Source organism: Ambystoma mexicanum, chromosome 6q (assembly GCF_040938575.1).
Source record: "Ambystoma mexicanum isolate Mex_15411 chromosome 6q, UKY_AmexF1_1, whole genome shotgun sequence".
Classification (NCBI taxonomy): domain Eukaryota; kingdom Metazoa; phylum Chordata; class Amphibia; order Caudata; family Ambystomatidae; genus Ambystoma; species Ambystoma mexicanum.
The window spans coordinates 272,779,346-272,803,146 of record NC_090937.1 but is presented as its reverse complement, the minus strand read 5'-3'; the positions used below and the strand labels follow the sequence as shown (position 1 = coordinate 272,803,146).

The 23,801-nt window shown below is 45.5% G+C and overlaps 1 protein-coding gene across 7 annotated transcripts in view; it reads left to right on the top strand.

Moving 5' to 3' along the window:
- Positions 1-23,801, top strand: part of FAM13A (family with sequence similarity 13 member A) — a 2,868,510-nt gene that overhangs the window by 2,227,190 nt on the left and 617,519 nt on the right. The window lies entirely within an intron of this gene.

The window sequence follows — 23,801 nt, the reverse complement described above, 5'->3', positions numbered from 1 at the left end:
GATATCACAAACCGAACTCAAGCATTGCCCGTCCTGTACGTATTGGGTCGGAAGGCAAATTAAACCGTGCAAGCTTCAGTAAATTCTTTCAATCTTTTAGGTGCTCCATCAAACTTCCCAAAGGAAAGAGGCATGGATGGTAAATCAGTATTAGGTGCGTCTCTCGTCGCCACCATTTGCCGGAGGATGGAGTTCTCCGTTTTCAATGCTTGAACTTCTGCAGTTAGGTTTTACACAGCTACCGCCACTTCTTGTAGCTGTTCAAGAGATGCCCTCTGGGCAGTGGATATGTCTCGGCGTTTCAAACTGTCAAGATTTTCTTCTGAAATTGTGCCACAAACTAGTTCGTCTTCCGACAACAGGTCCTCCCACTCCTCACCTGATTTCGGTGAACTGAAGGATGAGGTCTTCTTCCTTCTGAAATCTTTTTTTTTGATGTAAGTATGGTCGATCACGGGAGGCCGCCACTGTGACCGCTCATTGAACAAGCAGTCCAGTGAAAGGGCTCCCGGAAACACCAAAGAGGGGAAAAAGCCATACTGGCAGAAAAAAAAACCTGGATGGTAGCTCCGAGCTGGAATCTCCAAGGCTGTCCAAGATGGGGAACGCAGGTAAGAATCACACAGTGACGGTAAGGCCAGCAGGTAAGACCCAAACAAAGAGGGATAGCCAGAGATAATAGGTGATAAGGACGGGTAATCCCGGCGATGCAAGAGAAGCGGAGGACACTGGCAAAGGGAAAGAGACCAGGGGAAAAGAAGGGCGAGAGGCCAGCAAGAGAGCGGGGAAAGCGGTAGAGAGGGCAGACGGGCTCAGCGGAGCCAAGGAGAAAAACTGGGAGCGTTGTAAACCAAAGAGAAACTCACGTCGGTTGAAACGCGCCACGCGTCCGGAGAGTCCGGGCTAAGTAACAGTGGCGGCGGCCATGATGGGAAAGACTAGAACGCTGGAGGACGTTCCTGGGAAGCGTGCCGGATACATCACTGGCGGCTGCGACACCATCTGTCCCATAGCCTCCACGGACGGGAGCGCGTGACATATATGTCGTATTAGTTAATACCTTCCCATTCGGAAGAGTGATCACACATGTATAACAAACATTTTTGTTTCGGAACTGTCAAATGCAGTGGACTACCACATGCTATTCACACAAGAAAAACCACATTGCTTATACGTACTCAAACATACACTGAAAATCATCCATAAATGAGTCCTTTATAAATTTATTGTTGAGACCAATTTAGAAAAATTAAAACAAGGAGAAAAACAGAGCATACAAATGTAAATTACAATTCACATTCCATGCATGATCAGCTTAGTCCATTTCTAAAAACAGTATCATCTGTACGGGGTTAATTAGATAAATGCACTGATTTAATTCACTTAAGCAGTATAACGATACACAACTTCAATTATTAGTGAGTCGGTTGTCAAGTGTCGACATGTTTCGGCCCTTCTGGAGATTAAGACACTATCTCTAGTGTCTCTACACCCAATGATTCATTCGGCCTTCTTCAGGACAGACAATTTCTTTTAGAACAGATGGAAACTTCTTTCATATACCCCAACAGGTTAGCACAATCTGTGTTATTTTTTAACTTCATACGACGTACTCTACGCCATCCTCGGGATTCTAGGTGATTATAAATTATCAAAGTTGCCAATTCATGTAAATTATCAAAGTTGCCAATTCATGCTCTATTTCAGATTACATTTTCACTCCTCCTGTATCCTGCATTTAGTGTGCGTGTTGCTTCAAGGGCAGCGGCATTCCGTGTCGTTTCACTCATTTGGTCCGCTGCCCCATGAATTGCCAACTTTGATAATTCTGCACAGAAGCCCTCCTTTCGGCGCCACTGAGTCTGGGGTAGACAGGATGTGTGGGAAGGGGAATAGGCACCCTGGACAGGGTTACCAAGCAACCCAAGTCTCACTCTGCCCTGATAGGCTGCAGGGCTATCCCGCCAGGATAGCCACCCCACTGTGTGAGTGACAGCTAGGCTGTATGAATGGGAGTCTTGCTGAATAAAAGCAGGGTCCTGAGGACTGGAGGACAAGACGTTGCCACTGGAAGGAGAGAAGCCAAAGACATCTGCAACGAACCACTGGCGAGGCCCTGCTGCAGATCCTCACCACTCTTCTCCAACGACTCGAGAAGATCTTCACCTGCAAGAGTCTTCTTCCCTTGAGCTGGTGGGGTCAACCAGTTCGCCAATTGCATTCCAGGACCTGCCTTGGTCGAATCGCCAGTGGCAAGCATTAGGAGACCGGATAGCCAGGCACCCGTCCACCAGGACCGCGATTTAAAGGAGCGTACCTTTTATTTCGTTTTGGCAGCACCGTGGCTGGTTTTATACCTGGGCAGTGCAGTAACTTGAACCTTCCTCCATGACGAGAGCCTCTCTTCCTCTGCTGGATCTTCACTGACTCTGGCACAAGCCTCTTGACTCTGGCTAAATCTGTTTCAACTGCCTTCTCTAGATTGTTTTTCATCAAGAAATGTGTTGGTGCACCTAAAGCTCTTATAACAACCTTTTCTTCCCTTTTATATATTGCTGAAATTGAAGTCTCAGAGCATGCCTGGATTGCTTATTTTTCTAATCTTTATAAACTGCCTGTTAATGATGCATTTTTAGACAGTTCTCATTCTTTTCCTAGATTTCATCTAGAATTTGATCTTGAAGATATTCTTTTATATATCAGGAAAGCGAGCAATTCAGGCGCATGTGGTCCAGATGGTTTGTCCAACAAGATGTTCAAAGCCTATCCGCAAGTGTGGAGTCGTATTCTGTTTACCATCTTTAGTCTCATCTTGAAGTCTCAAAAATTACCGTCGTCCTGGACTCATTCTATTATTGTTCCTATTTATCAAAAAGGAGATAGGAAAGAGCCGTGCAGTTATCGACCTATTGCACTTCTAGATGCGCCAGGAAAAATCTTTTCTCGACTGATTTTAAGAGACTTCAAGAAGTGGATTTCGCAGGTCCAACTTAATGACCCATTTCAATCAGGCTTTGTGACTGGCTTAGGTACCATCCCTAACATCATTACGCTACAAATGCTCCTTTCTGATCACGCAGCCCAAAGGCAGACTTTGTATCTAGCCTTTGTTGATTTCCAGGTTGCGTTTGTCTCAATTGATCGATCACTACTACAGCATAAGCTGATCAAGCATAATTGTCCATCCTCTCTATTATCTCTAATCAATCTACTACACTCCAATACTACCATGCAGGTTCGACTTAATTTGAGTGGTGATCTGACTTCAATATTTCGAACATTTAGAGGGCTAAAACAAGGTTGTATTTTGGCGTCATCCATTTTTAACTTTTTTATTTACGACTTGGGCGTAACTTTGAGTCAAATTGTGAGTGACTTACCTCGATTAGGCCGGCATAATGTTCCTTATTTGTTCTATGCCGATGATTTGATTCTTTTTTCAAAAACCCATACAGGTCTTCAGAAACTTTTGCATGGCCTTGAAACATATGTAGACACGAACCATTTGACAATTAATAATAATAAAACCCAAATAATGGTTTGTAAGAGGCATGAAAAGTGTAAAGTTAAAACTTTTTGTTGGCGATTACACAATGTTCCATTAGAACAGGTAGCCAACTATAAGTATTTGGGCACCCTTATAGTGGATACTTTACCAAGTATTGACCCTGACATAGAGATCCAGGGCAAATTAAGGTCCTTAATTGCACAAGCAAAGATACTTATGGCCAAATTTGGCAAATTCACGTGTAAACATATTCTCACCTTCTTTCTTCAGAAGGTGACGCCAATCTTGGCCTATGGGTCTGAGGCTCGCAGTCCCTAAACCTGTGGAGTGGTGGGATAGAATTGAATCCTTGTTCTGGAAACAAGTACTACATCTGCCCGCTTGCACACCTTTACCATTGATTCAATTTAAATTGGGATCTCTCTCAATGTTCTCATTCGTAATTCGGAAATATTGTGCCTTTTTCCGTAAATGTCTATTGTCCTTAGAGCGATCAGACATTTTGGGAAACGTGGCCTGTCATCTTTTAGAACAAAATCAGGCCTTTTCAAAACAATGGGGCACTTTTACTATGAATGCAATGTCTGATGCCTCAGTTGATTTAGAGTTACTTTTGAACAATGAAGCTCGTGCCAAAATGAAAGTCCAGCAACATGATTGGATTCTGACCCAAAATAAATGTCTCAACTACAAGGATTTTGATCGAGCGCTATTTGGGCACAAGCAATGTAGAACAATGTCTGACTATTTGGCCAAATTTCCTTGTTCAAAGACTCGTCAGAAGTTTCTCTATTTGCGGTTGAACCTTTGGCTGACATTAGATGTTCAGGCACGCAGAAATCAAATTATGCAATCAGAAAATGTATGTCGCTTTTGTAAGGTTATTGACAAAAGAGAAACGTTGGAGCATTGTTTAGTGTTTTGTACAAACTTAGCCACTATTCGACAAAAATGCTTTGGAAATTTCTTTGAAGACCAAAATGCACATATTAATAAGAACCTATGGCATTGTATCTTTTCAGCAACTGCCCTAAGGACCAAAATAGCAATTGTGCGATTTTTGGATGAAATATTTAGTGTACACCCATAGTTAGCGTAATTGAGATACACTAAATTTGAATTTTAACTGTAGTGAATGAACAAACTGTAAATCTATTTTTATGAATTGTAGTGTTTTGATATTGTGATACCTCTTGATATTTGAAAGGTTGATTTTATTAACCATATAAATAAAAAAATAAAAAAAAATTGCTGAAATGCCATTTTGCTCGGTTTTCATCAAAGTACTGTTGATGCTAAAATGCTGCCTTGCTTAACTTGTTCACAATCCAATTGGGAAGTGTTGCTGGTGTGTTTAAGAGGTTATGCCTGTATAACTTGTTCTTTCCCTCCCTCTGAAGAAATTGTTAGAGTGCCATTTTTGCTTAGTTTAACACTGTGGCGTTTTGCTCAGTTTTCACTCTTGCTCAAACTTGTCTACAATTTAAATATGGAGTTGTGTATACTTTTCTTGACTGTTTTAACTTACTTTAATGCTAGTGATTTGTGTGTGAACATCAGTGTGTGTAAATTAAATATATATATTATTTTTGATACAAAGCCTTGGTCAGTGTTTCCTTGTTCCATAGTATTGTCCTGTTGTGTAAACCCTGAATACTGTTCATCTCCCTCTTCAGATAAGTCTGACTGCTTAGCCACCGCTACCAACTAAATCTTTGTGGTACAGACTGATACCAAAGGGGATTTATTGCATATACCTGTAGTCTTAATCTTCTGTAGTGCTCCCTAAGGGAACTGCACATGATTCTGCCTAACAGCTGGATAAGCAGTAAAACAGTTCCCAAACTGCAAAGTCCTTATCTATTCTCACAATGTCCACGCCCAAGACTGTCATGCCGCCTTCTCGCAGACATCATTGGCGGCTATGAAATACATGGCATGTGCACCGCCATTAGGATGTTCCATTTCCGTCTGGTATTTCCTGGTTGCTCGTTCTAGTCTTTCTGTCTCTGCCTGTCTCTCACTTCCGTATTTAGCCACGCCCCTTGTTTTGCTCGGTGAGTTGCAACTTTCTGCTGTGCGCTCCGTTCGCTGGTCTCTGCTCTCTTTCCATCTACTTCCTACGGGGGATCGCCCCCCCCCCCTGGGTTTCCTCCGCTTCCTCGTTTCCTCTCTTCGTTAGTCTGCTGTTACTCCACCCTCTTGATCTTCTCTTACTTTGCTCTCCTTTCCGCTTTGTTTCCGTTATTCCTGGTCCGGCTCCGGCCATCTTCCTTGTTGCCTCTCACTCTCTGCTCATCTTTCCCTTTTCCGCCTCCTACTTACCTGTTTCTGTTGGTACTTTGTCCGGCCCTCGCTCCAGTCTCCGACTTGCTCTGTCTAGCTTCCTTCTGTTTTTTCTTTCCAAGCGCTACCCCTGCTTATACAGGGTCTTCTACTCGCCCTCCTTAATTCGCCGATCTTCCTCAAGAATTCGTACTTCCTGGACTGCCTCCCTCATTGGCATCACAAATCTAAAGTTCCTGGCCATCGATCTTCATACCTGTCCTGGACTTTCATACGATCTACTCATCTATCAAGACATCACATCAAAGAGAGGTTTTTTTTTTAGCTATTGCTTTTTTCCTCTCAGACCGGTCCCTTCGGAAAGGGGTCCTCTGCCTCCCTGTCAGGTCAGGGTGCCAGGGTGGCTTCTAACTGCGGAAGGCCTTATCTCTTCACGAAGAAGAATACGACTAGAAGGAAGGTGCGCAAACACAAGTCCTCATCAGAAGACACAGGTGAGGTGGAGGGGGTTTTGGACACAGATTTTTATGACGCTGAGTCTGTCAGTGTTGATTCTGATAAAGACGTACAGCCAGACGCATCACCGTTCTGACAAGGGGCTTCCAGGAGCGCAGGTCCAGGCAGCCGGACCACTCTGAGTCAGCACCGCCGCAAACAACAAAAGGCGGGGGAACAAGGGATTCTTCCAGTCCCCCTCCTCAGCCCCTGCTTCAGAGGGAAAGAAGGCATGACATTCCCCTCCGGGTCCACGTGTCTCCGGTGGGGGCAGGGTTGTCCTTCACACATATCATTGGCGCACAAGGTTCGCGGACCCCTGTATCCTATCTGTAGTTTCCACGGGTTACCGCCTACCGGTTCCTCCCTCTCCTCTCTCCACTCCCCAGATTGGGACAACAACTCTGTGTTGGTGGAAATTTGATCGCTCGTTGAGAGCAAGGCAGTGGAAGAAGTCCCAGCCTCCCAGCGGGGCATGGGCTTCTACTCCAGGATTTTCACCATTCACAAGAAGAACCAGGCTGGCCTGAGAGCTGTGTTGGACTTTTCCACCCTGAACCTTTTCCTCCCTCTTCAACAGTTCAAGATGGTTACACCAGCACTTATTGTGGAGACACTCTGCAGGGGAGACTGGATATGCTCCCCGGATCTAAAGGACGCATACCTACAGATCACTATTGGGCAGCCTCATCGGTCCTTTCTGAGGTTCAGTATCATGGGCTTCCATTTCCAATACAATGTGCTACGGTTGGGTCTCAATTCGGCCACCACGGTCTTGACAGGCTGATGAATGCAGTGGCAACCCTCCTCAGGGGTCAGGGCCACCATGTCTACCCGTACCTAGACGACTGGCTTGTCGGGGCGTGCACCCCAGAGGCGGTCCGTCACACCTCTGCCCTCATGAATACGCACACATATTGGGATTTTCCATCAATCTTAAGAAGTCACCGCTGCAGCTGACACAGAGTTTGGTGTTCCTGGGCCTCATCTGGGACACGAGCTCCAAGAGAGTTTTCCCCTCTGAGGACCAGATCACAGCCATCAAGAGGGCCATGAGTCATTTTCTCAGCAGAGTGGTGACCTCAGCATGGTGGTACCAGCACCTCCTGGGTATCTTGGCGGCATGTCTATTGGCAGTGCCTTACACAAGGCTCAAAATGAGAAGATTACAGCTGCACTTTACAACCTCGTGGAGTCAGGAGCGTGGTTTCGAGGCGAATCTCGTTAGCATTCCTCCCTTTCTCCACCAGGACCTTGTCTGGCGGAGCACGGACTGCAATTTGAGGATAGGCAGACCCTTCAGTCATCCAGCACCACAGGTTACCATCACCACAGACTCTTCCCTGGAGGGCTGGGAGCTTCCCTGAACAAGCACAGTGTATACTGAGTTTGGTCTCTTCAGGAACAGGAGTTCTATTTCAATTGGCTAGAGTTGAAGGGGAGATCCGATAAGACCCGGTCTGTGGTGAATGAAAGTCGCAAAGTGGTAGAAGTTCAAAGAAATGTAAACGTGTAAAGGGGAGACCAGCTGCAGAAGTAGACCAACACCACGTGGGTGCTGCATTGAGAAACTCTGGCCGATCCCCGTCTGAGGGAAAATACAGGTACAAGAAGGCCGTAGGAGAACTGCCAAGATAGGTCAAAGTGGTCATACAGGAGGTCAAGTAAAATCCCTGTACAATGGAAAGCCTTTGACCTAAGAACTATAGCGAAAGCAAGGGAAGTGAATCCCGTGAACATTGAAAGTAAATGTGAATGTGAAGTTGGCAAGAGAGAACCCAGAAGAGGGATGCTGACGAGAAAGGGGCAAGTCTGAAGTCCCAAGAAACAGTCTGTTGACAGGAGTGAACCTGACCGAGGGATGTCCACGGGAACGGTTTAAAAATACATTAAGATTTGTGAAGTAAGGAAGGAAAAGCCATAGTGAACCCGGTGGAGGGAGGCTGAAATCAATGAAGGGTCTGCGCTCCGAAGAGGGGGACCCAGGGGTGGATCCATCACCTGAGAAATATGTAGAGCAGAACTTTGTATTTGTTTGATGTTTTGGTTATTAGAAAATCTATCGGGCCCTCGGAACCAAGAGACACAACCACTGAGGCCCTGGTATTGATAGGGTGGGGTTCCCCTTTTCCGGCAGCTGACCCCTGTTCCTAAGTGAAACCAAGAAACAAACTTTCATATTGTTGAAGGAACTTTTATTTTGTTGTTTGAACACGTCAGGCCTTCGAAGGCAAGAGACTTTCAACAGAAATGAGCTTTGGCCATCGAGGCTCCTGATAAACTGGAACAGAACATTTGACACAACGCCACTAAGACCGCGCTATTTTCTTTCAGTGGTCAACACTTGCTCCCGTCTTAGATTTAGATGTAGATTAGGCGTTTTTACAACCTGTCTACAGTTTAATAAACACCCTTGAACTGTGATCACTTGTGCCTATCTTTACTGTTGCCACCATGAGTTCCTAAGACACAGGGTGGACCAGTGGATAGGGATGACACATATTATTCAACACCTATTACAAATGTTAATCAATAAACACATAGTAAATCATCATATATTTCATATATTCAACTTTCATACTCAATCCCAAACTCATTCATTCATACCATTATTTAAAACAAATCAAATTTTGCAAATTATACATAATGTATTGATCCCCTAATACAAGTTTTTCCAAATAGCAATTATCACAAATGTTTTACGGCCCAATCCTTATTTTCAGGTGTCGTGTTTTTATCTGATTTATTAATTTAAACAGAATATTCACATAGTCGTCGACATGTGTTTCGGTCCACATATAACAGAGCTGACTGTCTTTTATTTTCCGGGACCTTCTTCAGGACGAAGGGCATGACCAATTAGATCTGCCCTTATTTTGGAATGGTATATGCCGAATTCCTGATCTAAAAAACATACATAAAATACCATCAATATCCAATGTCATCCCATATTGCTTTTTTAGTGACTAGTATTGTCGCATGTGTATAACAACATCAACACATGCCTTCTACTCACCCCCATGTGTCAAATTAAGGGATGGCGAGTAGATGGTTGGAGCAAATCCTTCACAGTGTCTATGGCTTGATTAAGACCCTGTGAAACAACAGAGAACCTACTGAGCACTCTGTATCTATTTCTCTCTACTTCTTTATTCATAGCGCAGGATAAAATGAACTTAAAATGTTCTGCTTGTTTTCTAGCGACACAGTAAGTGTTTCGCTCTTCCCGAGTGTTGCCAGACTCAGTCCAGGACCCAGCACCTAAAAAGAGCCCAAACATTCTAATGTACCTTTTGTCTTTATGTCTATATTGCAACTTCTAATGACCACAATAGGTAAAGTAAGTGTAATAACTCAGCCAAGTTCTATTCAGGTACTGTGAATAGGGTGGGTGTGTGAATCCATCACCAATGGTTTTGAGCAAAGAATCTGCCGGGATACAAACGTGATATCCACAGTGATTTTTCACATTTAAATCCACCCACCTATGGGTTTCATTTATCTCTTATAGCCCCAAAGTATGGCTAATTGGAGCAGCAATTTATACATAAGTATCCTGAAATGCAGGAAAAAGTTACATATTGAAAGATCCAAATAGTCTAATACTGTTGAAATCCCAAAATCATCTTGCTAGTTCTGAAGATTTTATAACTGTTACATGCTGCAAAGTCACGGCACCCTCATAACAATGATAACAATATTTAAATGCTAGATCGAGTGCCTGCTAGTATGTCAACCTCACCCAAAACTCTATGGGGATTCCCCCGCATGAAAACACATGCATGAAGTTCTCTAATGAAAAGAACACAACAAAGTGCATTTGTTCGGCATTCAAAAAAAGAATTTGACCTTAGTTACTTCACTGCCCATAAAAAACTGTCTGAGAGTTCCCCCGCATACAAGCATATATAGAAACTCTCTAATGAGAAGAACAAGCCGCATATGTTCGGTATTCGAAAACGGAAGTTTACCTTAATTACTTCGTTGCCCCGCGTACCACAGATAATCTCGCCGTTAAATTTGTGTTTTATTAACAACATAAACAAGGGACTTGTGTTGTTTAAATAACAAGTTCCGGCCCAATAAACACAAAAGAGGGACATTAAAGTAATTCATGATGGATTCATACTGGGGGCGCCCGTGTGTTTACAATTGCATATGAGCACCCAGCCAAAGGGTCCAGTATCTGTTTAGTGCCTAGCTAATATGCACCTAGACTTGAATAAACAGAAATAAAAATAAAATAATTAAAAAGCGTTTTTCATGATAAAAATCACAAATCCTGTATATGTGTAAAGGTAAACATTCTACAGTTCATTTCATGATTTCTCTTTGCTGAATGATGACGTGATCTCAATCCTCTGACATTCAAAAGGACGTGATATGCAGATATGCATTGCAATTAATAATGTACAATTATATGGTCGGGATATGCAGATGTACATTGTAATTAATAATGTACAATTATATGGTGACAATGGGAGGCTCTTTCTGATATGGATGTGGAGAATATTACTTCTATTATCTCATATCCTGAACACCTTCATGTAAGCAAGGCCTTCCTCCTCTGAACATTCACCTTTCAGAAGGGCAGCCTCTTTGCCCTTTGTCTTTCTGCAGCAGTTGTATTTACCACAACCTTTAACAGTTTGCACCTTTGTGACTTTGAACAGCTCTTCAGAAAAGACAAGATCCAATTTACTGCTCCTCAACCCTTACAATTAAACAAGACACTCTTCTTCTGAACAATCCCTTTGTCAAACGGGAAGCCTCTTTGCCACTCTTATCTTTCTGCCACAACAGAAACACAAATGGCCCTTAAGGATGTAATTTTACTTTTCCCCCATATGGCTTTAGTAATGTGAGATATACCAATGTTTAGGGAACATTTACATCCAACAGGCTTCACCTTTTTACAACTTTGCATTCTCCTCTTTGTTTTCTGTCACCAAAGCAGCTTACTGGTATGCCAATTGTTAGTCTCTTTTGTCTGAAGACAAAGCTTGTAGAACTCTTGACTTGGGCAATGCTTGTACTCTCTTGGTTTAGGACACTGCTTGCACCATGCTTGGCTTTGGAAATAAAACACTTGTTTTACTCTTGGCTTGGGCCATGCTGGGTCCCTTAAAACTCACAATTCAATGTTCAGTCACTTAACTTCAGTGCTACATCATCTTCAACAGCTTCCTAATTGGTTCACTGGTTGACCTTTGCCTCAGAGATTTTTTTGAAGCACATGCAACCAGTCTCATCTGTTTCAGAGGGTTTAAGATTCAATTGACGTGGTTCAGTGCTTTACTTTTATGCGAGTGCTATGGATGAAGTTTTCTCTCACACAAGTGCTACTTCTGTAACATTGCATTGTCCGAAAATCAACAGTCGGTTTACTGCTTGCACCCCTTTGCGAGTGATTCTTCTTGGCTACAGTTGCCAGCCTTCGTCCGCGCAAGGATTAAGAACGCTCGGTAACGCTCAATGGCTCCTGTCTTGCTCCCTTCGCATGCTGCAGGACTTGAACTTCTTCTGGACACCCACCCTTCCTCGGTGAAGGCATCTTCGTCCCCGCCAAACGGATCTCCTCTCGCTCCTGAAACCCTTGGCTGTACGCCAACTTTCCGCCCCGGTCTCCTGCAGATTCTTGCTGCGCAATCTCTGCAATCAGGTTCACATGGGGAAAAGCAGTCTTCTTTCACGCCTTCCACTGCGCAACCTCTGCACTCCAGATTTAGGGGTAACCGGACTCTCTCAGGACAGGCAGCTGAAATCTGCTTGGTGAAAGTCCTGGCGTCCCTTCTTTCCATCAACCTCTGCTTGGATTGCCAACAACGTGCTTCTGCTCTGCTGCTGCGACATTTCCAGCTCCCACTCCATCTCCAGCTAAAGGCCTGCACCTGAGGGGGCCTTTTAACCCTCTCTGCTCCTTTCAGATGTGGGTCATTATGCTTAACAAGCTGACCACTCCTGCAACATTGGTGTTGGGCCCTCTTCCTCATCCCAGTACTTAGAAGAGTTTAATTGAAAAGGAGAAGGCATTTTATTGAAGCCATCATTTATAGGTTTCCTGTCTCCTTACTTCTGGGAGTAAGGGAGATTTTTTAACTTGGAATTCTCAACTGATCGATCCTTCCTTGGGCTATTTGAAGATATCACACCAGCTTTACCCACATCAACAGGTTTAATGTGTGGTTCAGACACATCATAACGACAATAAGCCATTACATGTCTTGGTACCTTTAAAAGGTACTTCCCTTTTACAGATAAATACTGTGTCTCATCCCACGGTATCTCCTCACCACCCTGGGCCTTATCTCCTTCCAGGTGATCCTCCCGCAGTATACCGCCTCCAAGGTCAGGATCAGGAAGCCTCTGCCTGGCCACCTGGGAGGAAACTTTAGGCAGGGGTTTAGTGAGGGATCCGTAGAATTCATCACATTCCCTCAGCTCTTCTTCCTTCACGCCTTTCTTGTGTCACCTTCACTCACCAGCTTGTTTCAACATTTACAAGCTTTGTGTCCTGGTCTTGTTCATTGTTCCTCATCCAGCTTATTCGAATCTCTCGAGCTTCCTCCTCTGAAAGGATTTCCCCATCTCCTTTTATGACACATAGCTGGGCCTTCACCGGCGGAACGTCAAAGTCCTTTCTTTCTGTTGTCAGAGTACTCTGCATTACTCGCACAATCTTCTTCACAGTATTGTACTAATTTTCTTTCTCGCATGGATTTAATGTTTCTGCGCCACAGTAACATACATTATTTGGTTCTTCATGAAGACTTTGGATAGAAGTTGTTGGACGTGGTGTGTGGGTGAATAACCTAGGGAGTTTCTCTTTAAAATTGGAGTCCTTGTCCCCCAGGGATTCTGCCCCCTTGTAAGGGTATCGCATAGCGGGCTCATCTCCTTAGCCTCACAGGGAAAGGCTCCCACTGAGTCCCACCTGGGGAGAAGTAACTAAATCCTGCGATTCTCGCCTCCTAATAGTATTAGACTCCTTCACAAACCATTTAATCTCATTTTAATTTCATTTCGTCATTTGTAAAGCCCAATTCACCATGAGTATAGTACCAATGCGCTGTAGTTTTTAAAAAAAACACTTTATTAAGTTTGCAATAAACATTAACAATTTCATATAAAGTAAACAATTTCTCACATTAATCAGTTAGAACCAAATCTATAGGACATCTTAATAATCATACATTGTTCATTCCAACAAAATAGTCATATCCTGTGAAACATAATAACAAACTGACAAGTACACACAAAACAACACACAAAGGACAACACAAGCGGGAAGAAGAAAGAAAAAAAAACCTCCTCCACCTCACCCCATCTACACCCTTATGCCGCAACTATCATTACTCTCCTACCTCCATATCAATCATAAAGAGCCAAAAACGGTCCCCATAGATTCATGTAGTCTTCTTCTTTATGTTTATTTTTCAACTAAACCTTATCATATTGTGATAAAACTTGCAACTCCATTAACCACTCTTCAACATTAGGCTTTTTCCTCGTTTTCCAAATCTTGAAAATTAGCTTAATTGCTACCATTATGGCCCTGTCTATCCAGCAAGTATGTTTTCTAGCACATACACACCTCTCTTCATGTGAGAGCAAAATTATGTTTGCAGCGGATCTTTGCAAGTGTATTCCAAAAATTAAATCAATCCTATCAATAATATCCTTCCAAAACAATTGTACTCTTGGGCATTCCCATAGTAAATGTAAGAGAGTACCCCTATCAATATTGCAACTTCAGCATAATTCATTGGATTGAAGCCCTAAATTAAGCATCCTAACAGGTGTCCAATACAACCTTCCAATAACTTTTTGTCGAATCAAACGTAAACCCATGTCTGCTCCCAAGTTTAAATTCACATTCAGAATATCTCTCCAATCCACATCAGAAATGACCCTACAAACATCATGCAACCAAGTTTCTTTCAAACCAGTCCAAGCAAATTGAAATTTCTACTCAATAGGCATAAATTGCATGTAAGTTTGAACACTGTATTCTTGATCTTCTAATAATTTGCTAATCTCAGGTTTCTTTCCAACTGAGCCAACAGCCATATCCATCCTCAGATTAATCACAGAAGTGAAAGCCAAGTATCTATTAATTTCTCTCGGTCTTAAGTCGTATTTACCCTGTAATTCCTCAAAGCACAACAATCTGTCTCCATCCATCACATCCCCTATCCTCAGAATTCCCTTTTTTATCCAACTAATCCAACTCAGCCATTTATTATTAATTTGCAATGCTTCATTATGCCATATTGAAGCATCCGGGCTGAAGCCATAGCCCTGTTCATTTTCTCTAAACCACGACCCTATCACCTGTCTGGTTGCCACCACTGGGATTAGTTTTAATCGTTTATTTGGTAATTTATCCATACTATAAATATTCCCTAGATCATATGGTGCACATATTTCTCTTTCCATATGCAACCAAATCGGTTCCTTAATATTTTTCTCCCTAAAATAATATGAACTCTTTTTAAGTAAAAAGGCTCTGTAATATTTCATCAAATCTGGATATCCAAACCCCCCTTCTTCAACATTTTGCATCAGTATGTACTTTGGAATACGAGGCCTCTTCCCTGGACCCCATAAAAAGGATTGAAAAAGTTTATCAATTTTTATTAATTGTTTCTTATATATCAACAAAGGGATGGACTGAGTAACATACAAGAGCTTAGGCAAGAGAACCATTTTAATCACATTAATTTTCGCCCGTGCACTCTAGTTTAAACTCCCTAGGTGGGTCCAAAGTATGTGAAAGTTAATACGTGCTTGTATGCATGTGTGCATAATGGCTATTAAACGTTACAAGGGCCTGGCTGAGTCCGTGCTAGCCACCCATTTCTAATTGGCATGTGTAGGGGGGTGTAGAGAGGTACACTAGGGAATTAAGCTGTAGGGGTTTGTAGGGGAGGCATGGTATCATATATATGACACTGACACAATAGGTACAATTTGTAAAACCTTTATTGAAGTTTCTGGGGTTGGAAATGCTCCTACTTTGCCCTATAACTAAGCTGGGAGTAGTTTCGGCCATCAAACAATAAACAAAACAGTCCTAGTAGAGTCTGTCAAATCAAAATGGCCTATGCTAACAAAACCTAATGCCTAAAAAAAAATTGTATAAAGGAGAAATATATGTAAAGGAAAAATCAGTGTTCAAAAGAATACATGTGGCTGAATCAGATTTCCTCCCCACGTTGGACCACATAGAGTAAGCCGGACTCTATAGGCAGGATGACATACTATGGCTTTGGTTTTCAACACAAAAAAACAGTTCCAAAACGTGGATTGATGCCCGCTTGACCTTCCATGTTAAGGTTTCTCTTTCCAGACTTCCAAATAATGTTCAAACAGAAAGTTTACGTAGGTCCCATTCTAACAGGCTCAGACCTCTTCAAAGCAAAAGTTCACGTTGGTCCCCCTCTGTTGGGGCCCAGACCTTGCAACAACAAAGTTCACGTAGGTCCCCCTCAGTCGGGCTTAGAACAGTAGTTCAAAAAGACTTGCAAAGGGGCTCCCTTCCCCAAGCTTATTACACTTCAGATCACCCTCAGTTGGGCTCAGACCGCTTTCGGATGTCGAAGACTTTCAAATGTGTGTGTCTCTCTTTACAGACCCTGGCAATATCACTATGAATAAAAGTTCATGGGTGCTTATTTTGATTTTGCAGTTCACTTGCTTTATCGTTACAAACAATGCACCTTTCACAGAGAATTTCGAGTGAGCTACTTCCTTTCACCGGACCACTCTTATTCAGTATCGCTGTCTTCACAGCTGTCCTTACTACAAAGTTCATTCACAGGTCTGCCTTTCTTCGTGTCTCATTATAGCCGCAGCTCCTTCAAACTTTCTTTTAACACACACCGGTCTCTCAGGTCGCTTACCCACTCACCGACTGTTTTTTTTTTCTTGGTTTTCCGATTTCCAGTTCTCTAGTCAAGTTTAGTACCACAGACATGGCCTCACCTCCCCAACTCTGCCGTTCATCCGGGAGGGTCCTTGGCGTCCTTGGAACACACTGCAGCCTTCTGATGAGGGATCTGGCCTTCTCCATATGTCTTTTGCGGCCTGTCTGAGGCAACGACCTCCAGTGGGGAACTCTTGGGGGTTTCGACCCGCTGCTCTCATCCCTTGGTCCGTCGCTCTGCTCCAGTAGGTTTGCTATCGCCCCGGAAGTGCTGCTCGTACTCGTGTTCCGCCTTGCTCAGATTATGTCTCTAGGTTCTGCCTTTTATCCGTGTGAGGAGAGCTAATAGGTATCAGGTGTATGCCCTTAAAGTCAAGTGCCTGACTTTGCCTGACCCGATTAACGGGACATGTCCGGTTTGATGTATGAGAGTTAGTCTGGTTACTCTGTCACTCTCTTCCTCGGCCTGGTGTTTGTGTAAACAAAAAAGGGGGGGGAGTTCAGACCTCGGAGAATTCTGAAAAATAGGGTGAGTTAGGTGTACAAAAAAGGGTAAAAACTGCATCTCACAATCGGTTGCCTCACCCCCACTCCCTGAAAACCCTCACCCAGGTGATCCTGCCGCACTGGCCCACCCCCAGGAACTGGATCCAAAAGCAATGGCCGTGTCCTGGCCACCTGGATGACAAGTGCCTGAGGACTAGCGGGTGAGACACACTTTATCCTCTTACACACACATGTGAGAAACTAGTCAGTTTTGTGTGTATCTACAGTAATAATTTTTAGTTGTGAAACATGGCTATATTCTTGTGGCAGGAGTGTTTTGCAAAGTGTCATTCGAATCGTATGTGAAAGCAAATGCATGCAGGGGGGTGGCTGTGCATTTGGCTAATTCCAAAGCACGGAGTGCGAGAGGAAAAATGCATTGGGTATAATCAAGTGAATGCCTCAAAATGGTACATCCAGCAAATCCTGAAACATTTGGGTTGATAATGACAGCTGGATGCATGCACAACCATAATTTAAGTGTCTACATTCACTTTTAAAAAGCATGCACTGAATACCAGCCAACATTCCAAATTTACAAAAGGAAGTCGTTCTTTTGTTATTTTTATTGGTTTTGTGCATACAAGCTTCCAAACTGAGCACAGACAGAAAGAGCAATTTTCAGAGCTTGCGTTATAACCTTATTGGAGAACAAAAAGAAAATAAGTAACAAAACCGATAACAATAATAGTCTTTGGAAGGGAGGAAGGGGGGGACAGAGGGAAAAATAGGGGAACAGCGTCATTCATAGATAGCTTAGTTCGGAGAGATGAATCACATTAGTGTGCTTGGTTGCGGTATTGTCACGGTATTAGATCCTGTAGAGGCATGAGGCCGGAAGTGTGTAGTGTTCTGTAGATTAGTCTTCAGCTCAGGCGGCATTGACATTCTACTTTGCATTCTCTGGCCTGTCCTTTTAGTTTTCGTTCCCCATCCAGTGAAGGGTCGGGGACTGTTTTACCACTCCTGGTAATTGCTGTGTATAGTCCAGGAAAGGGGACCCAGGTCTGCTCGAACTTGGTCCTGTTGCCGAATCTGACGGCTGTGATTTTTTTCTGCCGCAATTATTTCCCAACACATGGACCACCACATTTGAGTGGCCAGGCCTTCGGGATTGTTCCAGACTCTGGCTATTGATATCTTTGCGGCTGTTAGAAGGTGCGAACACAGATCAGCCATACAGCCTGTTAATAGGAATGGACCCTCTCCTGTCGCTCCTAGTAGGACAATTCCCGGATCCCATGGAATCGTGAGGCCTGTTATCAATTTGATTTGTTCCAGGGCGTTCTGCCAGAATTGAGAGGCTTTGGGGCATGTCCAGAAGAGGTGGAATAGCGTGCCTCTGTCAGAGCATCCTCTCCAGCATTGTAGGGAAATGGCTGGATTAAATTTGTTGAGAGTCTCAGGCGTTCGGTACCATCTGTAGCACACTTTAAATGCCCCTTCTTTATTGGTTATACACTTAGAGCTTTTGTGCGCCTGAGTCCAAATGCGGCTCCATTCCTCCGGGTCGATGACTCTGCCTATGTCCTTTTCCCATTTCAGCATATAGGGCTCTTTTTTGCTTAGATCTGTTCTATCTAGTAGCTTGTATAGGGTGGATATTTTGCCCCTGGGGAGGTTTGGGGGGTTAGCTGTAATTGTTCGTTCTAAGGCTGTTAGTTCTCTACTTCCATGTTTCCTTGTGGCCTCTCTCGAAAGCCAGTGTCTGAGCTGTGTGTACTGGAACCTCTCCGTCTCTGGGACGTGGAATTTGACTTTGCAAGCTTGGAAGTTCAGCGGGCTTCCGTTCTCAAAGTAGTCTGCCATGATCCTCAGTCCTCCGTCCTTCCATTTGGCAAAGCTGTTTGGCGTGGTACCTGGAGAGAAGTCTAGGTTATCCCAGATGGGAGAGAGTGGTCCTATTGTGCTCCTGCACTTCCATTGTAGGGCTGCCCTTTTCCAACTCGTCACTGTGTTTCTCGTTGCTGTCAGGGGTCCTGTATCACAGGTACTGTTGAGTTCCTTTGTATGTGGCAGCGATTCTATTAGGGTTTGGCACCAGTCTTCCTCCAGCTTTAGCCATCGGGGCGGTTGGTGGTTAGCTTCCATGCGAAGGCTTGCAACAGCTGTGCTGCGAGGCAGTACTTGGCCACATCCAGGACCCATAGGCGTCCCCATCGCTGAGCCCCGGAGCATAATGCGCTTCGGAATTGGTGATTTCCTTCCTTCCCAGACATATTTCAGGATGTCTGCCTGCAGTTCTTGGAGGGCCTTCTTCCGGATGGTTACTGGGAGGGCTAGGCTGAAGTATAGCAGTCTTGGGGTTAAGTTCATCTTCAGCGCTGTGATTCTTCCGAACCATGAGATTTCTTGCTTCTGCCAGTGTGCCAGATCAATTCTTAACTCTTTGAGCAGCGGGGGGGAAGTTTGTTTTGTATATTCTTTCTGTTTTGTTTGGTATCTGGACCCCCAAGTAATTGATCTGCGATTTTGCCCATGGGATCTGACCTTTTTCGGGACATTAATGCTCATTACTGTTGACCTTGTGAGGTATGCTGTGAACCCCGAAGCCTCTCTAAACGCTTCTAATTCCCACCACAGTACCTTCATGGATTCATCTATTTGGGTTATTGTTATTAGCACATTGTCAGCGTACAGGGCTGCTTTATAGGGTTCCCCCTTGACTTTGAGGCTGTGTATTGCTGGGTTGTGGCTGGCAAATAGCTCCATAGAGAGCGCAAATATGAAGGGGGAAAGGGGGCATCCTTGTCTAGTGCCTCTAGTTATGTTGATTTTGTCTGATATGGCTCTGTTTATTCTAAGTCTCGTGGAGGAATGCTGGTTGTTAGCCAGCGTCCATTTTATGAAGTTTGGGCAGAATCCATAGTGGTGTAGGGTTTCTCTTATGTAGCCCCAATCTAACATGTCGAAAGCTGTATGAGCATCAAGCGAGAGGACAACCAGTTCCAGTCCCATCCTGTTTGTCGACTCGATTATGTTTATGGTTCTTCGAATGTTATCTTGGGTGTTGCGGCCCTGGATGAAACCTGTTTGGTCCGGGTGTATTATGTCCGGGAGGATTTAAGCGAATCTGCTCGTCAAGATTTTTGCAAACACTTTGGCATTGTTATTTAGCAGTGTAATGGGTCTGTATGATGCGCATTGACCATAGTCTCTCCCTGGCTTTGGGATGAGGACCGTCAGCGACTCCTCCATAGAAGGGGTGGTAGATCCCGTTGACAGGAATTAATTGAATAGACTTGCCAACTGGTTCGCCAGGATGTAGGCAAATTTCTTATAAAATTGAGTTGTGAACCCATCTGGTCCCGGGTCGTATTTTTCAGGGATCTGATGGGGTCTCCCACTTCTTCCGCTGTGATTGGGCGTTCCAGGGCGTCCCGGTTACCGTCCCTTTCAGCCAGGCACTGGATGTTGTTCCTCAATTATAGCTTCTTTAATTTATGCACCAAGAGACGATTTGCTTTATTGTTGTTGAGGTAGTAGAATTGCTTGGTGTAGGCTCTGGCTGACATATCCGCCAAGTGCATCTCCAGTGCCTCTTTCGCTCTTTTGGGTTCCCGTCCTGTTTTGGTTGGGCGCTTTTTGAAGCTGCTGTCCATTTCCACCACCTTCTCCTCCAGTCTGACTTGTTGCAGCAGATTTTGCCATCGGAGCCTTGCCGTGCAGTCCATCGCTGTCCCGCTGATAACTGGTTTCATTACGTCACAGATTAAGGAGAATACGACAAATGATACCTCAAAAGCAATAAAGTAGTTTTTGACCATTTCAGCTAGTTCTGAGCTGATGGCTATGGGCCTCATTACACGGTAGGCGGTAACTATGGCGCTATTAGCGCCATGGTTGCCGCCAATATTTTACTGTGTCCGCCTTGGTGGATGGCGGAATTGCTCCCCTACTCCAAGGTGAGCGGGGGAGCTAATTCCCCATTCACCAAGGCACTTCCCATTCCCATTTTTGCCCCCATAGGGCAAATTGCGGTACCGTAATTAGCACCAAGGTCCCTTTGCGGCACCCTACTTTGACGGCTGGTAAAACCAGCCGTTAAGGTCGGGTCCCGCAAAGGGAACTTGTAGTAAGGTGGTAAGGGCTTACCGGTACCGGTGCCCTTACCGCTACCGGTAAACCCTTACCGCCTACCGTGTAATGAGGCCCTATGTCTGCGAGGATCTGGTCTTGTATTTTCCATTGTTTTTGAGGGGACTCCAGGAAGCCTTGAGCCCAGAGGTGCAAGGTGACGGGGGCATGATCTGATATGGCTATGTGCCCAATTTGCATGTCCTCTAGGCAGGGGACGAGCGCACTCAAGGCTAGCAGCAGGTCGATCCTTGAGTATCCTTTGTGGACATGCGAGAAAAAAGTGTAGTCCTTCGCTCCGCTGTTGAGTAATCTACATATGTCGATGGTTTCAGTTTCCCTTAGGAATTCGGCCATGGCTAGGGCTTTGATGAAGTCTTCCCTCGATGGGGGGAGGGCAGTGGGGAAGCTCCAACGGTATGTGATCTTCCTTTCGCGGAGCCATTCGGTCATTGGTTTTAGGGCCTTCCTCTTTGCCAGAGTGGCTGCTGCCAGGTCTTGATACAGGTATTTTGCTGCGTCTCTGAAGTGTATGCATGCAGAGCTCCTGGCCTCACGCATTATTTCTTCTTTGACTCTATAAAAGGGCACCCTTACCAGGACATCTGGCGGGGAGACAGCGTTTAGCTTTGTCCCTGTTCTGTGCTCACTGTCGAGTTCCAGCTGGGCTTCTTCTGGGAGGGTTAAGATGAAGCGGAACAGGTCGTTTACATAGCCCCCTAGTTCCTCCTCGGGGATGGCTATAGGGATTCCCCTTAGGCGGATGTTGTTAAGCCTGGATCTGTTTTCTCCATCCTCCTGTTTGGTCTCGAGGGTGTCGCACCTGGCCTCAAACGCTGCGAGCCTATCCGCCCCCTCCCCAATTTCAAAGTTTTGTTCATAGAGTGTGGTTGCTATTTCTTATGTTCTAAATTCAATTCCCCCCCCACTTGCTTATCCAGGGTTGAGATCTTGCTTTTCAGTTCTTCTGTCCCCTTTTGGTATTCCTTAGTGATATCTGATAGGAGTTCTTGTAGATAGGCTTTTGTAACTACCTGTGCTGTCTGTTCAGGGCCGACTGGGTGTGTACTTGGGCCCGTACTTTCGCCGCGCTCTCCTTTCTTTGATTTCTCAGCAATGGGTGTCTATAGTAGGGCTGCAATGTCTGTCTGTTTGGTCGGCTTGAGGTTTCTGGACATTATGTGTGTTCTGACTCAGAGGGGGTTGGCCCTGTGCTGCCGGTATCCTATCCTTTATTTACGGGGTGCAGGACTCTGTGTCTCTTGTGTTTGTTGTCCATTCACCTTTGTGCCCAGATTACCGGGTAGCAGGATGCACCCCCACTGCACCTACACCTGGTAATGATGAGAGCACGGGGTTTCAGGGTCTCCCTAGGCGCAGTGGGCAACTCTGGTGCTCCAGTGTACCGGGTGAGCTGATGGCTCCGCCAGCTCCAGAGTTAACTTTTAGGGAGCTGAAATAAGAGATGTAGACCGTAGTGGATACTATAAGGTAAGGCCGAGGTGTCCCCACCAGCTTTGAAGGATCGTTAGAGGGCTTGCTGCAATGCTCAGGATCGTTCTGTGTAGCCACCCTTCTGGGTCCTATCTTAAGGAGTTCACGTAGCGCTGTGGCAGTGTTCCTTCTGGATGTTGCGGTCAGAGCCCCCTTGCCCTCTGATGTTAAGGCCTGTGATTTAGGAGGGAAGGGTTTGTGCGTGGGGAGCCCCTGAGATCAATCAGTTCCGAGGGTAAATGTGGGGATCCTGGGTTCCCTCCTCTGCGACCCTGCTGGTGTTGCTTGAATTATGGCACCCCTGTGGAGACTCATCCAGAGGGGTGGGTGCCCCCGTTCCTCATGATCTGCAGTACTTGTGCTGCCCGTTACCTTTGGGAGTCTCTGGGCTGGGCTGGAGGGTGCTCTGGGCCTTTGTCAGACCAGCTCTGGTGGGGGCTGTTATTTAATCCCTGGCTACTGCAGGCCGTTGCCAGCAACGCAATCGATTAGCGGGGTTGTGAGGACCGAGGGGCGGGGGGCTGCCCCATATTCTAATGATTGGCAGCGTCCGTTCTGTGGTGTGGCAGTCGCCGCCTTACCTTGTGCTGCGGCCCCGTGTCTGTGCGGATGCTGGGCCCCGGCCAGCACCTTCATTCCTCAATTAGATGAGGTTGGTGCGAGGGCCAGGCCATCTGCGCCAATTCACTGTGCTATTCTAGGGCTCCGGACTTGGACAAAAAGCTGCGTGGCTTACCGGAATGGGCTTTAGGTGTGGCGCAAATCCATGTGGATGCAGAGCTTATGGCCGTAGAAAGGTTTGGAGCGTTGCTCAGGAGGGCTTGGATGGTGCCGTCCTCCTTCTGTGGATGTACTGGGCGTGCTACTCGTCGGTCAGGGTTGGGGGTTGTTGCCGGGTCTCGCTGGTGCGCTGGCAGAGCCTCCCCCGGGCTTTCATTGACTGCTGGCATGGTGGAAGGTAGGCGGGCTCTTGGGCTGCTGGTCCCCGAGGTGCTTCGTGGTACTCCTCCCCTGGGGTCCGGATAAAGTCACTGTTGTTGCAGCCGGCACTTTTCTGGGAGTCACACTGCTCCGGACGGGTGAAGATTGTTCTCCGGGGAGGGCCACAGGGAAGGAGACGTCCCCGGGGGCTTCTATGAGGGATGGGTAGTGTTGGAGCCTTACGCCCACTGTCCGCTAAGGTGGGGATTTGCTGGCTCTTTTGGGCCAAGTTCGTAGTGGGCGGTCGAGTGTTTTATTGTCTTGCTGCCCCTGGGGCTTGCGCGTACAGACCTCTGGAGCGCCACAGCTAAGACTGCTTCGGGCGATGTGGAAGCAGAACCCAGCCAACCTCCAGGGGACACTCACCTGCTGCTGTGGGATCTGCGCTGCTCGCTATATGCTCGGGGTGACGTTCACATCGGCCTCACATGGTGATGAGAGCCGCTGCTGGCAATGGTAAGGATCAGCAGCTCGCTGTAGGGATCT